At 43.1% G+C, this 15,956-nt stretch overlaps 1 long non-coding RNA gene across 1 annotated transcript in view; it reads left to right on the top strand.

The window, feature by feature from the left end:
- LOC135364073 (uncharacterized) overlaps positions 1–10,119 on the top strand; it is a 64,378-nt gene extending 54,259 nt beyond the window's left edge. Inside the window, exons 4-6 of the long non-coding RNA XR_010410541.1 lie at positions 1,898–3,488; positions 4,464–4,562; positions 6,827–10,119. This is a non-coding gene — a long non-coding RNA (uncharacterized LOC135364073). The remainder of the gene's footprint in view (positions 1–1,897; positions 3,489–4,463; positions 4,563–6,826) is intronic.
- The last annotated feature ends 5,837 nt before the right edge of the window (positions 10,120–15,956 follow it).

Below are 15,956 nucleotides of genomic sequence, written 5' to 3' on the forward strand. Positions count from 1 at the left end.
TTCTCTCTCTCATGACAAAACAGGAAGATGTGAGCCAGAAGCTGCTGGTGGCCCGGGTTCCTGCCTCCTGAGCAAGCCAGACCAAAGGAACAAAGTCAGCAAGCAGAGACAAGTAGAAAGAAGCAGTGAGGAAAATCCTGACAGCTTGAGGCTTGGGAGCCCCCTGAGCAGCCCCTGTCCCCGCCTTCCCAGGCTTCATGTCTGGGGGCTCCTCGCCATCCTCCAGCAACTCCCTTCTGCAAAAGCTGGTTTGAGTTTGAGTTTTGCTGCTTGCACTCAAAAGAATCTGGACCAAGTATAATGCTTGGAAACTGGGGAGCAGCGAAGCTAGGTGTTTGGGAAGTATCATTGCCCCCCGCTTGCGGGTCTGAATGGAGGAGGGCGAGACAGAGGGAGGAGAGCAAGGCTTGTCTCCAGTGGTCCTTTCTGGTGCCTGATAAGGACTATAGATGCGAGGCGGGGAGCTCTGCCCGTGCTCTTTGAGGAATCGTGGGCAATAGGTCGGGGGTAATCAAAGACTCAAGAAGGAAAAAGAAAGAGCAGAGTAGTTCAGCCACTGCGCCTCTCACCTCTGGTCCCTTCTTTTCTGGTTTCTCCAATATCAAGCGCTTCTTTATAATAATATACCAGTTTACACATTTCGCACTTCCTGTGTGCCAGGCACGGCTCCAAGTTCTTTCTGAGCCCACTGAGGCCAGGATTATATTTATTTTATTTTTATCTTAGTTTTTTAAAAAGATTTTATTTATTTATGAGAGCGAGAGAGCGCGCCTGCGCATGTGCACGTGAATGAGCGGGGTGGGGGTGGGGGGGCTGCAGAGGGAGAGGGAGAAGCTGACTTCCTGCTGGGCAGGGAGCCTGACCTGGATGGAGCTCTATCCCAGGACCCTGAGATCATGACCTGAGCTGAAGTCAGCCGCTTAACTGACCGAGCCACCCAGGTACTCCGGGATTATATTTAACCTCATTTTTTAAAAAAAATTTATTATGTTATGTTAGTCACCATACAATACATCATTAGTTTTTGATGTAGTGTTCCACGATCCATTGTTTGTGTATAACACCCAGTGCTCCATTCAGTAGGTGCCCTCTTTAATACCCATCACCAGGCTAACCCATCCCCCTCCCCCCTCCCCTCTAAAACCCTGTTTGTCTCAGAGTCCATAGTCTCTCATGGTTCATCTCTCCCTCCAATTCCCCCCCCAAACCATTTTTCCCTTCCTTCTCCTAATGTCCTCCATGCTATTCTTTGTGTTCCACAAATAAGTGAAACCATATGATAATTGACTTTCTCTGCATGACTTATTTCACTTAGCATAATCTCCTCCAGTCCCATCCATGTTGATGTAAAAGTTGGGTATTCATCCTTTCTGATGGCTGAGTAATATTCCATTGTATATATATACCACATCTTCTTTATCCATTCATCTGTCGATGGACATCTTGGCTCTTTCCACAGTTTGGCTATTGCGGACATTGCTGCTATGAACATTGGGGTGCATATGGCCCTTCTTTTCACTACATCTGTGTCTTTGGGGTAAATACCCAGAAGTGCAATTGCTGGGTCATAGGGTAGCTCTATTTTTAAATTTTTGATATTTAACCTCATTTTATAGATGAGGCAACTGAGACACAGAGAGGTTAAGGAAATTGTCCAAGGTGGGGTCAAGTTTAAAGCCTGGATGTTTGGCTCCAAAGCTCATGCTGGTCAACCTCATTTAGCAAGCCTGGCCTTTGAGACCGTTTCCATTCTTTCTACCTCCCTGTGCCAGGGCACTTATTGCCAGTATGTTTAGTATGTGGCTGACACCATCACATCCTTTTATTGATCTTTTTATTTATTCCCTATCCTCCACCTGACACCCTGAAGCCAAAAGCCCTGCCTTTTATCTTTCAGACACCCCAGCCCCAGCAAAAATGCCCAAAGGAGGAGTGGTGAATGATTGTGATATCAAATTCTGTGCTTTTAAAAATCAGACCACTCTAGACATGAAGAGAATAACTTACACAAGTTTTAGGGAAGGAAGAATGAAGAAGAAGCTGGGTTTTCTCCATCTTTCAGGTTTCTTCTTTCTTTTTTCTATTTTTTTTTAAGATTTTATTTATTTATGAGATTGAGAGAGAGAAAGAGCACAAGCAGGGGGAGCAGCAGAGGGAGAGGGAGAAGCCGACCCCCTGCTCAGTGGGGAGCCTGACACCAGGCTCCATCCCAGTACTCCAGGATCATGACCTGAGCTGAAGGCAACCGCTTCACAGACTGAGCCACCCAGGTGCCCCTTTCAGGTTTCTTCTTGAAACTATAAGAAATGTTCATAACAGCTCCCCCCTCCCCCACCACTCTCACCCCAGCTTCCCTTCTCCCCTTGGCAAATGTTCCCCTACCAAGGATGTCCCATTTAAAAAGTAGCATTGTTCTACCTACTGCCTTCCCTGGGATCTGATTAGTCGGGGCCTGCGGGCTCTGGGGCCTTCAATGGATAATTTCAGTGTATGGTCTTCTGTTTACTTGCACTTTGGGATCAGAACGTAAGTTAAAAAATGTTTGCCCTTGAAAACACATTAGAGAATTAACTGCTGGTTTGAGATGTCCTCTGCCAAGTTTGAGCCCCAAACACATTTTATACCTGAGTTAAGCCTCTGAAAATGGAGTCCAGAACGGAAGCACAGAGCTGAGGTTTTCTCTGATAATATGCAGGCCCAGCTCCTCGAGCAAGACAAACTCACACAGCGTAGAGAGCCAGGGGCAGGGGAATAGTGGACAATTTGAAGAAACATTCCTTCAGGCACATCTGTCCGTGCCCTCAGCTGCATGAAGTAGTTATAAAGAGCAGTTTCCTTGTTTTTTTTTCTTTCCCTTTGAGCCTGTACTTCTTTTAAAATCTTAATCTGAAAATTATACTATTCAAAATAAAATTCAGAAATCTGAATCACCAAATCACCAAAACAGCAACACAGAGCTGTGATTGATGAGGGACCTGAAGGCCTGTGTTTCGGTTGCAAAATTTAATTCTAGGACTTTATTTTTGTTTTTGTTTTTTTTTATAACTGTGTTTCTACTTCTTTTTCTTTCTTGTTGCTTTCCCCCCTCAAAACTAAATTACATCTTAGACTTTTGAAATAGCTTCAGAGCAAAAGCCTGCATTCTTAAAAATAATTCCACCTTCTCTGAAGGTGGGGTGTTGGAGTTTATTTCAGGTTTTGAGGTAGGACGCACCTCCAGGCCCACAGCGAGGGACGATGTCCAGCTGCCTTGGAGAGTTTCTCCCCCCTCTTTTGCCCTTTCACAGATGTCCACGAGGACCCCAAACTCCCCTGTCCCCGTCCCTGCCAAAAGAACATGTGTTTCTGTTGCTGGAAAGGGTGTCGGGCCTGCCAGCCAGAGCATGGCGTCCCCAGCCTCTGCGTATTGTCATGAGCCTTAGTATTTGCACTCTCCGTGGACGTTTCTGTGACAGACACTTGCCTCCCTCCCTGGGACTGCTTAACAGGTTGGTGGACTCCTGCCGTGCTCCCTGCCCCCAAGTCCTCCCCTCCTTGCTTTCCTGGTGCCCACTGGAACGGTCTTTGCGAGGCAGGCCAGCAGAAGCGCCAGCCGGCCCCTCCAGCCTGGCAGGCGCCCCGAGGGCCTGAAGCAGAGCCCGGCAGGCAGACACTGGGTTTCTTGTCAGCCACTCCACACCGAGGGCGGGTCGGCCGCCACGACCCTCCACACACCGCTGTCCACACAAGCAAGCAAACAAACAGAAAACGCCAATGAAAGAAACCACGCACGCTCGGAGAGACACAAAGCAAAAACTCCACAATGCTCTTTTCTGGGGGCTCTCACCAGCCGTGTGCCTGGTGTCCTGGGGAGCTGATGGGGCGGCCGGGTGGTTTTGAGATTCCTGTGGTCTGAACACACACCCTCCTCGTCACCAAGATGTGCCTGGAAAAAAGTGGTCATGGGACAGGCCTCTGATTTATTTCCTGATAAAATAACCTTGACTCTCCGAGGCCGCACTTCCCATCCCAGCTTTGGAGAACCGGTCTTTATTCCTGTCCACCAAAGCCTTCTGCAAATTAGGTCGTTCCGTCTGTGGTCCTGGAGTCCCAGCCCCCACCCGCCCACCCAGCCAGCGCTGCTGTGATTCCGGGGCTCTGCCAAATGTCGACGTGGAGGACGGTCACAGGCAGATTACAGAATTTCTTTAAGTGGAAGGAATTAGTTGACATTTGGAGCGAGTAACGGAACCTTGTTTGGCATTGGAAAATGATAGATTCTGATATGCGTGTCCCTCCTGCCCAGCTCCCCACCCATCCTCTTTCCTGCTACGCAACATTTCACATCTGATTGGAAGCCGGTCCCAAATTATCTTGAAGCCTCGAAAGATGGCCTGAGTTGCCTGGACCCCGTGGTGCATTCCTGATCTCTCTGTCATGTCAGCAGCTCCTTTAAATCAATGCTACTTCCTATCTCATTTTAGGCACATTGCACATCTCGTAGAGGGGTGGAGCTGGAAATCCTGCTTGGGCAACGAGAACATGAATAATCTCTTTCCTTTGTTGCGTCCATTTCACCAAATGTAAGGATCTTAAGTGTTGCTATTGGGCAAGACATATGTCAAAACTCTAGCACATTGCTGGTTCGTAAGAAGTGCTTAAAAATGCCAGTTTCTGTTTCCCTTCCCTAATTGCTTAAGCTATTGTCTATCAGTTATGGGGGCGGTGGGAAGTGCTCTTTATAATCTCTGACTTTCCAGGGAGGGTGGATCTTGGTGCTGGAGGGCTCTTTGCTGAGTGTTTGTGTCCTATGGTGTACCCCATATTGGTAAAGCCATGTTGCTCTAGAAGGGAGGAAAGAGATCTAGGTATGGGGTGGCGGTTGGGGTTCTGGGGCCAGAAAAGACATCTGGGGCACAGAGACTTGGGAGAGGCGGCCTGTGGAGCGTATGAGGCTGTGGGCTTTGGGGGGCATGCTGCAAACTTTTCCGCCCCCACCTCACTCCCTGCCCCCCAGGAATTCTGCAGTATAATTTGTGTTATGCACTAATATTCTTGGTGAGAGTGGGTTATGTGGCGGGCTGTGTAGTCCTGTGTATTCGTGCATCAGGATGAAGTCAGGGTCGGCCTCCGCAGAAGTGATTTCTTCCTACCTGCTGTCTCTTCCCCATCTGTCTCTGCTACCTTCATTCCCTGTTCAACTCCGTCTCTCACCCCCTCTCGCTCTCTCTTTGCTGATTTAGTGGTTCTGGGTCATTAAGCTGTGTGTTCTTTGTGCAACACGCCTTCTAAAGAGAATATAAAGTAGGATCCCATGTAATGTAAACACATTTATCCTGGACAACTGTGATTGTATTTCTTAACTGGAGGGTGATAATTGAGAAGAAAGAAGCAGCTGGAAAGTAGAAAGGCAGTAAGTTAGAGTTTTCTGTTTGTTTCTCTTAAACTCTTTTGGAAGAGACTTGTCTCTTGGAGACGATGGTCAAGGAAACAGTGATAGGGTGATTTGTACTATCATGGAGGTATTCATAGGATGAGGTCAAAGACCAGGAAAGTATTACTACATTAGAGAAGAAGAAGGCACAGACTTCAAACAAGTGGGAGGAAGGGCAGCTGAATCTCTACTCTGTGGTGGCCCTGTTGTGCATCCATGGCTCTGTCTTGTACTCACTGTATCTCAGAGAAACCCCCTCTAGCCCCGCTGAGTGAGGTTTTGGCTTTCATAAGATCTCCCTATGGCTTTGGATGGTACCAGAGAGAACATGCTCTGATACCTGGAAGCATGGCAAAAGGGAGCCCAGAGGAAGGGGGAGACAAAAGATGACCTTTGTGACTTGTAATTTTGTCTCAGGCATTATTAACTAATATTAGTCCTAAGCTCACTGGTCACACCAGTGGTGATAACCTCTGGGACCTGTCTTTGGAGTGGGGCCAGGAAGGAGTAAGAGTCAGGCCAGCATTGGGAATATGGGATAAAAATCCAAGGTCTTTTTTTTTTTTTAATTTTATTTATTTATTTATTTACGAGAAAGAGAGAGCATGAGCCGGGAGAGGCAGAGGGAGAAGGAGAGAGAGAATCTCAAGCCGACTCTGTGCTGAGCATGGAGCCCAACATGGGGCTTGATCTCATGACCCTGAGATCATGACCTGAGCCAAAACCAAGAGTCAGATGCTTAACTGACTGAGCCACCCACGTGCCCCTCCAAGGTCTTTTTTTAAATAGTTGTCTGATCTTGGGTCAGGACTTAAACTCTCAGAGACTTAGCTTCATGTCATGTATTTTTTTCAGCGAACAGTTTCCATGACATATTTCATATAAAAGTGTCTATGTTTCATAAATGAGCATAATTTATTCCACAGTAATATTGCACATTTTAACTATGTTGGTATGAAAGGGACTATATAATAACAAATTACTATTATAACTTTGTCACCACAAATATCAGTAAATAATTTTCAGAGCTTTATTAAAGCTGGAAATCCATATTTTTTCTATGAAGAAAGACTTATTGGCCAATGTTAGAAAATTCCTCTGAATTTTTTTTTAATAAAACATGTATTAAAGAGCATGCTAATTACTATGTGCTGAAACTCTGGATACAGTGTACTTTGAATAAGAGAAATTGCTCAAAATGCACTGTAGTAGCAAAGTCTTAGCAAAGGCTTTTCTTCTCAATGTAAACAACTCCAGTATCTGGGCTGAATCACTAAAAGCATCTTTGTTCAATTTTCTCTTTGGAGAAATAATTAAGACATAATTAATGGGAGTGCAGGGAACTGGGGCTTCGACCAGATCTGATGTTAACCCCATGAGGCTAATTTTGTATTTGATGGGTCATTTCTTTAGGTCCAGAACCTTGGGTATATGTTGGAGTCAAAGATATCACTCTCAGAGCCAAACTCAATGCTCCCAGAACACCGGCTTCAAGATGGGCTTAGTACTTGCCATGGAAGGATGGGATGGGTAGGTAGATCGTGCCTGCTTCAGGGCAGACTTCTGGGACCTGTTTGAGTTCAGAGATGGCAGACATTTTTGGTTGAACTAGCTGGTTTAAAGCTAAACCAGGTACCTCCTTTCTCAGACTTATCGACACGTATTCCCTGTCTTCATGCTCTGTCTATAAACCAACTCCTAGCTGCATGCTCCAAGTCCCAAATACCTAACCACAGCATTCAAGACCCATCATGTCCGTCCCTAATTGACATTTTCTCCTAACTACATCTCTCTGACTGGCCTTACAATCCACTCTACTATAACAACATTACATTTCTTTCCCTTGGAGGAAGCCATTTATATTTTCATCTCCACATCTTTACTTACGTTGTACTCACTGTTTGGAATGTCCCCCACCCATCCTCGCCTTCTCTGCTGGTTAGTTCTATGCACCATTCAGGACCCAGCGGCAATGTCACCTCCTCTGAAACCTCTCCTGTGTCCACAGTGAGGGTTAATAACTCTCTTCTGTGGCCCTTGTACATATCACAGTCCTATGTAGTCCAGCAGTAAACTAACTCATTCCCTCCCACCATCATTAGATTTGAGCTCTTTGAGGACAGGGGTGTGAGATCCACCTGGACCAAGAAAACCCAACCAGGGAAGCACTTTGTTAAGGGTGCTCTCATCTGGTTTTTTGCATCTTACATACTGAAAAATGCATAGATCTTAAATGTATAGCTTGATTAATTTTTACATATATATGCATCTCTGTCTTTATCACTCTCTCCCACCATCCAAATAAAGATATTCAGAACATGATAAGAATCCAAAAAGTCTCCCTTGGGCCCCTCCCAGCCAGTTAGTAACCCCCCTTACCCACCTCAGGCACCCACTATCCTGACTTCTATCACTATATATTAATGCTGCCTATTTTGAGCTTCATATAATAGGATTATATAGTATACACCCATTTGTGCCTGACATTTTTCACTCGACATTGTATCTGTGAGATTTATCTATGTTGCTCCATTTATCAGTGGCATTTGTTACTTTTTATTCCTGAGCAGTATTCCACTGTATAAATATACCACTTGCTACTTCTTATGGACATTTGTATTGTTTCTCAGCTTTAGTTCTTAGAAATAAAGCAGCTATGAATATCCTTACACCTGTATGTGCTTTAGTCGTCATGAGTGCTATATCCAGGACAGAGTTGCTGGGTTAAGGGCCATTGTGTATATTTAGCTCTAGTAGGTTCTACGAACCTTGTTCCGAAGTAGATGTACCAATTCCCACTCCCATCAGCAATGTAATAGTTCCAATTGCTCCATGTTCTTGCTGAGCCTTGGTGTAATCAATCTATTACAGTTTAGCCATTTGGGGAGGGTGTTATGATAGCTCACTACGGTCTTAATTAGATTTTTTCTCCCGGTGACTGATAAAGTTGAGCATCTTTTCTTATGTTTATTGGCTTTTTGACATTCTCTTTTGTGAGGTGTCCATTTATGTTTTTTTTAGGTCTTAACTTGGAACTATGGTAGCCAGTAATATTCACTCAGTCCAGGATTGTGTCAATAACATTGCTTGAAAAGCTTCTTTAATACAAGGCCTTATAAAGGCATCTAAAGAGAAAACTGAGATAAATTGAACTGAGATAAAGTTCACTGTATTTTAACTCAGACATCATTAGATACAATTGATAGAAATTTCTAATCGTTTCTCCTGTGACTCTGGCAAAAGCCCTTAATCCTTAATCAATTCTTCAAAGAGTTGGGTCTGTCCTGTTCCAAGTCTAGATCTCTTTTCTTTGGGGTTCAAATTCTACAGACCATCTTCTACATATATTATTGTAATTAGATCAGGTCTACTTTTTGTATTGGGAGCTTTATTACAACCATCAGTTAATTGTTCTACCATTGCTCAAAGTTGGTGGTTTAAGTACAAGAACTTTATCAAGTCAATTCTGTTGAAAGGAGGCTTCTTTCCTCTGGTATTCTCTGTTTAATGCCATCGCTACTTTTTTCTTTTCCAGCATCGGCCTCTCCCTTGAGACCTGTAGTTTCTCATCTCTCTTTGTGGGCTCCCTGGTAGCAGATCAAGGATTTTACTCTTTAGTTACTTGACTTTCAATATCATGTGGGCCATTGCCCATAAGTAGTTGGTGCTCAATAATTGTTGACTTACATTCAACTGGGATTTGAAAGGTGTGGGATGTTATCTGTACTGGTGTTTTCTTGGTAGGTCTGCCTTCATGAGAGAACTTTAGGGCAAGCCATGTACCTTTGTGACTGTGACTCAAACAATAGTAGGATCTGTCTTGATCTAAAATATGCAAAACATTTCTAGCTCCTACCTGGCTCGATAGTTCACCACCATTAGAATACAGTCTTTGAGTTAAGTCTCTGACTTTAGACATCTCTTATTATATTATTTCTATGCTATCTAGAAGGAGAACACAAACTCAGTGGCGTCCATTCACATTTTAGTAAAGGTTCACTTATTAGTTATCTGGCCTCAGAAAGAAGGCCCCTAAAGAACGGGACAAAGATGAGGTGAGTCTGGATGTGGAGGCAGGGTTTCACACCCAGGAGAAATGCCAGGGGAGATAGATGAGTGCAGTAGTCAGCCAGGGGCACCATAATCATGGGACCTTCTCCATTCATTCTTGGGAGTCAGGAAACCTGGGTACAAGTCACAGGTAGCTATTTTTTGCTAAGCAACTTTGGATACGTTACTTCACTTCTCTGCAACTTGGTTTTCCTTTCAGTAACATGGAGATAATATCTCCTCTGCTTAACTCACAGGGTGGTTGTGGGGACCAAGTAAAATAATGTATGTGAAAGTGTCTTGTATAACCTAAAGGACTATCACACGTGTTATATTTATTTAATAATAATAATAATAATAATTACTGTTGGAGTGCATAAAAAACAGAGAGGCGTTGGAGACAAATTGCTTACTTTATAATTTTACTCTGGGCTGTGGCTTGTGAATGAAAAGACTGGCTGATGAACCCTTATCTATATGGAGAGTTTTATATTATCATGCAAGCAATAGCAGAAAGGTTCAAATGCATGTGCATATTGTACAAATGAACCCATTAGTGAAAAATTATTTTTTTAATTAAAAATAAATGTATGAGGTGGCTTGCTTTATTTCTCGGATGTTGATGGTTTGGGTGGTTATTCATCCTCCGTGAATTTGATAAAGTTCATTTGTTTTGGCATGGGGCAGACTGAGAGCAAACCGCATCTGCCTTAGGTCGCGAATTAGATTGGTCTTGCGTTGTTTTATTTTTCTTTTCTTTTCTTTTTTTTTTAAAGGTTTTATTTATTTGGCAGAGAGAGACACAGCGAGAGAGGGAACACAAGCAGGGAGAGGGAGAAGCAGGCTTCCTGCAGAGCAGGGAGCCCGATGTGGGGCTCTATCCCATCACCCTGGGATCATGACCCGAGCTGAAGGCAGTCGCTTAACGACTGAGCCACCCAGGCGCCTGGGTTGTTTTACTTTTCCACTTTATTCTTCTTCTACTTGGTTGACACATGGTTGATCTCTGGAGAACAGAGAAAATATGCCAGGCCTATATCACTAGACTGGTTCATTTTATATCAACCAGATGAAATGTAATTGAGTGAATGAAGGAAGACTACAAATTTCAAGTGAAGATATCTATTTTTTTATTATTATTATTATTTGGAAATGCATCCTGCTTTTGTTAAGAAGAAAGACCTATGCTGATTTCCCAGGTGCAGGCAGAATCATACAATGTTTGATCTGGAAGAGACTATACACATCATCTAGTCCAACCCCCTCCCTTTATATTTAGAGAAACGGAAATATAAAAAGATCTAATAACTTGCCTCAGGTCATATTGTTAGTTAGAGGCAGAGCTACGGCTGGAAGTCTGGTTTTCTGCCCTTGGTCAGGGCGGTTTCTCCCACCTGCCATCTAAGTGTGTGCAAGTGAACAACATTTTTACTAAACAATTGCTTCCTTACAGACTTACAGACCAAAGATTATTTACTGGTTTTTCATAATAATGGCTTGTACTTGTAAAAAGACAAGAATCTAGAAAATTTAATTCTTTGAGATCAGTCCCGATCTGTGCCTTTGGGGAGGAAGGAATGCATTCTTGTTTTTGGCACAGTGCCAGCTCCTTAGTGGACGCTCAGCCAGGGCTTGCCCAGTGCTTGGGCTGTGACAAGGTGGGCTGGGGTGATGCTTGCAACAAACACCTGTGTCAGAATGCCCAGGCTGAGGGTGAAAACATTGATCCCTGGGCTGGACCCTGCTCCCACGGAGTCCTGGTTTCAGTGGCTTTTATCTAGAAATATATATTATTAACACCTTTTTACTTATTTTTTATTTTTATTTTTTATTTTTTAAAGATTTTATTTATTTATTTGACAGAGAGATAGAGAGAGAGCACAAGTAGGCAGAGAGAGAGGGAGAAGCAGACTCTCCACTGAGCAGGGGGGAGCCCGACGTGGGGCTCGATCCCAGGACCCCGGGATCATGACCTGAGCCGAAGGCAGACACTTAACCGACTGAGCCACCCAGGCGCCCCTATTTTTTAATTTTAAAGATTTTATTTATTTATTTGAGAGAGAGAGAGAGAAAGAGCACGATCAGGGGGAGAGGCAGGCAGAGGGAGAAGCAGGCTTCCTGCTGAGCAGGGAGCCCGATGCGGGGACTTGATCCCAGGACCCTGGGATCATGACCTGAGCTGAAGACAGACGTTTAATGGACTGAGTCCCCCAGGCGCCCCTATTAACACCTTTTTCGGTGATTTTTTAGTGCTTTAATGTTTGAAGTCATTGCTCAGAGACCGTCTTCCTCCTAGTTTCCTAATAATGCCTTAGACCGATGGATTCCAGATGGACAGGTGGTCAGAAAATATTTCAATTTTTGTTTACATTTTTTGATCTAAAAAAATTGAAAAGGAAAGTAAACATTACTTACATTTAGTACATGGGTTATCACTGCAGTCGCGGTGCCCCAAGTGAGACTGGGAATTCCTCGGTGCAGGCGTTCTTGACAACGCTGGCTTTAGTTGTTTCCGGTGTATTGCCACAGAATGTACTTTAATGTGAAGGGTTGCATCAGAGTATTTCACTTTATAAAACTCTATGTACACATACATGCATTTATTAAAAAAAAGACCTGTACACATGTGATGATTAGTTTTCTGTGTCAACTTGGCTAGGCTCTGGTGCCCTGTTGTTTGTTCAGCCACCAGTTTAGATGTTGCTGTGCGGGGAGTTTTGTAGATGTGATTCAAATTTCAATCAGGAGACTTTGAATTAAAGCAGATTACCCCTCCCATAATGTGGGTGGGCCCTATCTGATCAGTAGAAGGCCTTAAATTAGAACAAAGACTGAGGTTTTCCAAAGGAGTTTTCCTCAACTGCAACTTAGAAACCTGCATGGGGTTTCCAACATGATGGCCTGGAGAATTCTGACTCCACACTGCAACATGAACCCTTATCTGAATTTCCAGACTGCTGGCCTGTTCTATGAAGTTTGAACTTGCCAACCCCCACAATTGTGTGAGCCAATTCCTTAAAATAAATCTCTCTTTAAATATACTTTATTGGTTATGTTTCTCTGGAAAACCTTGATGAATACCACACACTAGAAATTTATCATTTTGTATTGAGGTGGTGAGTGGCCATATTTTGCACTGCACAGAGTTTCAACAATGATCTTATTACAAATTTTTTGAGTTATCAAACTTAAAGATAAGTTGCTAATTTTAATTTTTTTTTTACAAAATCGCAAGTATTTCAAGTTGGTATCAAGTCGTCCTTCTTAGAATGCTACCTAAAGGTATTTTTGAAAATATACTTAATCTGTCCCTTCACATACATGTGAGGTTTTAAAAATAAATAAGAAATAGCTTTTTTTTTTCCCCAAATAAAATCTTTCTATGGAGAAAGAATTTTAAAGATGCAATTTTGAAACTAGATTGTGCTTTGTGTGCTTTTGTCCCCCAAAATGATTACATGTTTTGTCTACAAAAACTTTTAATATCTGTGTATTAAAAAAACACAGAAGCAGACTTTTCTAACCTGTTTGAATGTCTAGAATTCCAGTGGGATTTTAACCCATTTGTGAAACATAAAAATATAGCATCTTCCAATTAGTTTACAAACAAAAATGAGTGGCATAAGGGAAGACAGAAACTTACCAGCTGAATTTCCACCAAAACTTTTGCATAATTAACATTTAACAAATAAGCATGGCAATGTACATATAGCCAATGACGTGGGTATTTTTTCCCACTGGGGTATATATACCTGTGGTAGACATCTGTTTCAGCTCTGAATGCCCATAAAATTAAGTACTCAAATACAGAGATCTGAAAAACACATCCTTGAGTTCTGGTATCCCCAAGATTTCCAAAAGTCATGCCAAACACTCAGTCTTTCTGCTTGTCATAAAATATTATTAATGATAATTCAATTATTTTGTTTCATTATTAAAACATATACTATTAAGATACTTATTGAATTCTTATTTTTGTTGTATTTTTAGAAATTATGCAGTGTATTTGTATAGTAGTGCAAGGACGTAGTTTATAAATAAATATGTGCATGGTGAACTTGAGTACTCAAAATCTACTTATGTTTGGGGTAAGTAATTAAAGGTGTTTGGTGTACAATGCTTGGATTCTGGAAGAGTAAATGAAGCATGCCCCCATGTGGTGAGGGGATGGGTCATAGCCGTAAGCTACAGGCTTTAGGGCAGTCCTTCCACTACTTCAGGACAGGAAGTAAGGAAACAATCTATGCCCAATGGAAAATCCCAAGGGGGTAAAGTGAGGCTGAGGGCAGTTATGCCAACTGGAGTCTCTCCAGGAGGCTAATACCTCTCTTCTTGTAGAAGTACCATGGGACTCAGAGAGGAGGAGGGAAAAAGAAGAACTTGGAAGCCCATCAGGAAATACAGGAAATTTAATTTTAAAATCAGAGAAAGTTTTCATTTAATGGGATTTAGGAGAACATTGGGTAAGTACTGTTTAAAAATGTAAAAATGTGTACAGCCTGGCAGCCTGCCAACAACCTATAGTCAGTACTGTCTCCTCCCCCCTTATCTAGAATGGCTCTTTGTCTTTTTTTTCCCCCGCTGAAATACTAAACTGTTTGGCTGGTCGATCCATTTTAGAAGAACTTTCATATGAAAAAGATACCACGTGATGGTGTAATTTTTTCCTCTTCTTTAGGATCTAACTTTGGTTTAAACTATTGAGGTCTGGTTAGGGTTTGGAGTAAAAGATTCCCTTCCTCAGCTAAGCAGCGTGTTTACTACTGACAAAGAAACTATGAGGCACAAACCAGATAGGAATGGAGCCAGGTTGTTGGTTTTTTTTTTTTTTAATTTAATTTATAATGCCCAAGTGATTACTGCCTACGAATAGACTCGGTAAGGCAGATGTGTGCAATGGCTTTCTTCAGAAGCAAACAGGGAGGGATAAAGTTTTCAAAGAGTATATTGTATTTTGTTGCATAATTCTCTTGGCAAACATTTGATTACCAGACAGGGAGAGGAGGCGGGGAGAGAAAGGGATTCGGTAGGGCACTTCAGATAGCAATTTCCGTTAGGAACCTCAGAGAGACAGGGACGACTTCTAATGTTTGTCCTTACATTCAGCAGATGGTGTTCCTCAAGTCAAAATGTGCACCTCTTTAAGGCTTTTTCCCCCCCAGGTCTGTCTTTGGCTCTCTCCTCAGTCAGGACTGGAAGAGTGGCAGCAAGACTCTGAATCCCAGAGGTCCATACACAGGGCTGCCCTTGCCTAGAGTGTGGTCTGTGGAGGAGGCAGGTGTCTATGAACACTGGTCATGTGCTGGAGCCACCACCACTTGACCCTGGATTATTGCAAAGTCCCTCAGCTGGTCTCTCTGCTTCCGCTGTGCCTGGTAGAGTCTATTCTAGGTGTGCAGAGTGATACTCTAGGTCAGATCATGTCCCTCCTCAATGGCTCCCCACTTCACTCAGACTAAAAGCCAAAATCCTTTGAAGGTCTTGAGAACCCTACAGGATCTGGCCCCATCCTCTTTCTCACCCCTTCTCCCTTGAGCACATCATTCTAGCCACACAGGGCTCCTGGCTCTGTCTCAGATACGCCAAGCAGAGACTTTCCTCTTAAGGCTCCCTCTGCTTGGAATGTTCTTTCCATGGCACATCCTTATAAATTGCCCTGTGTCCCTCACCCTCTTCGGGCCTCTGCTGATATAACATCGAAATACTCTGCGTTATTGTCCATTAAAGAACTATCACTACTTGACGTACATAGGTCTTTATTTTCGTGTTGCACAGACTCGTTTACCAGGGAAGCTCCCATTGCGTTCTTTCCTATCAGGATTGGCAGTACAATGTCCTGACAAGTCCGTTATTTGCTAGTTTAGGTTAGAAATATACTTGAATGTCATAAAACTGCATTTTATTTATTTGAAAAAGAAGGCTGCAACATTCCTTCAATCCAGGGTGGATTTGGGGGCAGTTATTTTGAATAAGTGAGGGCTTTCTGTGTAGGTTCTTGGGGAGGTATTGGATGGTTGGGGCTTGGCAAATCTCTAGAATATCAGTTGCTGTGGACTGAAATTGTGTCCCTTTATAATTCATTTGTTGAAACCCTAACCTCCCCCCCAATGTTATTGTATTTGGAGATAGAGTTTTTAGGAGGTTGTAAAGATGGGGTTTATGTCTGATAGGATTGGTGCCCTTTAAGAAGAAAGCTCTCTGCCCATGTGCGTGCACCAAGGAAAGGCTATGTGAGGACATGGGAGGAGGCGGTCTGCAAACCAGAAAGAGGGCTCTTACTAGAAACCAAATCATCTGGCTCCTTGATTTTGGACTTCCCAGGCTCCAGACATGAAAAATAAATTTCTCTTTTTTAACCCAGTCTATGATATTTTGTTATGGCAGCCTGAGCCAATGAAGACCCTGGTCTACCACAACAATGCAAAATGGTCAGATTAGCTTGAGAAAGTTCTGGATGCCATTTGACCCTACAGAGCTGGTATTGCCTACTGTC

The sequence above is a fragment of the Mirounga angustirostris genome, unplaced genomic scaffold (assembly GCF_029215605.1).
Source record: "Mirounga angustirostris isolate CCGP_5_RB_7025 unplaced genomic scaffold, mMirAng1.0.hap1 SCAF_4, whole genome shotgun sequence".
NCBI lineage: Eukaryota > Metazoa > Chordata > Mammalia > Carnivora > Phocidae > Mirounga > Mirounga angustirostris.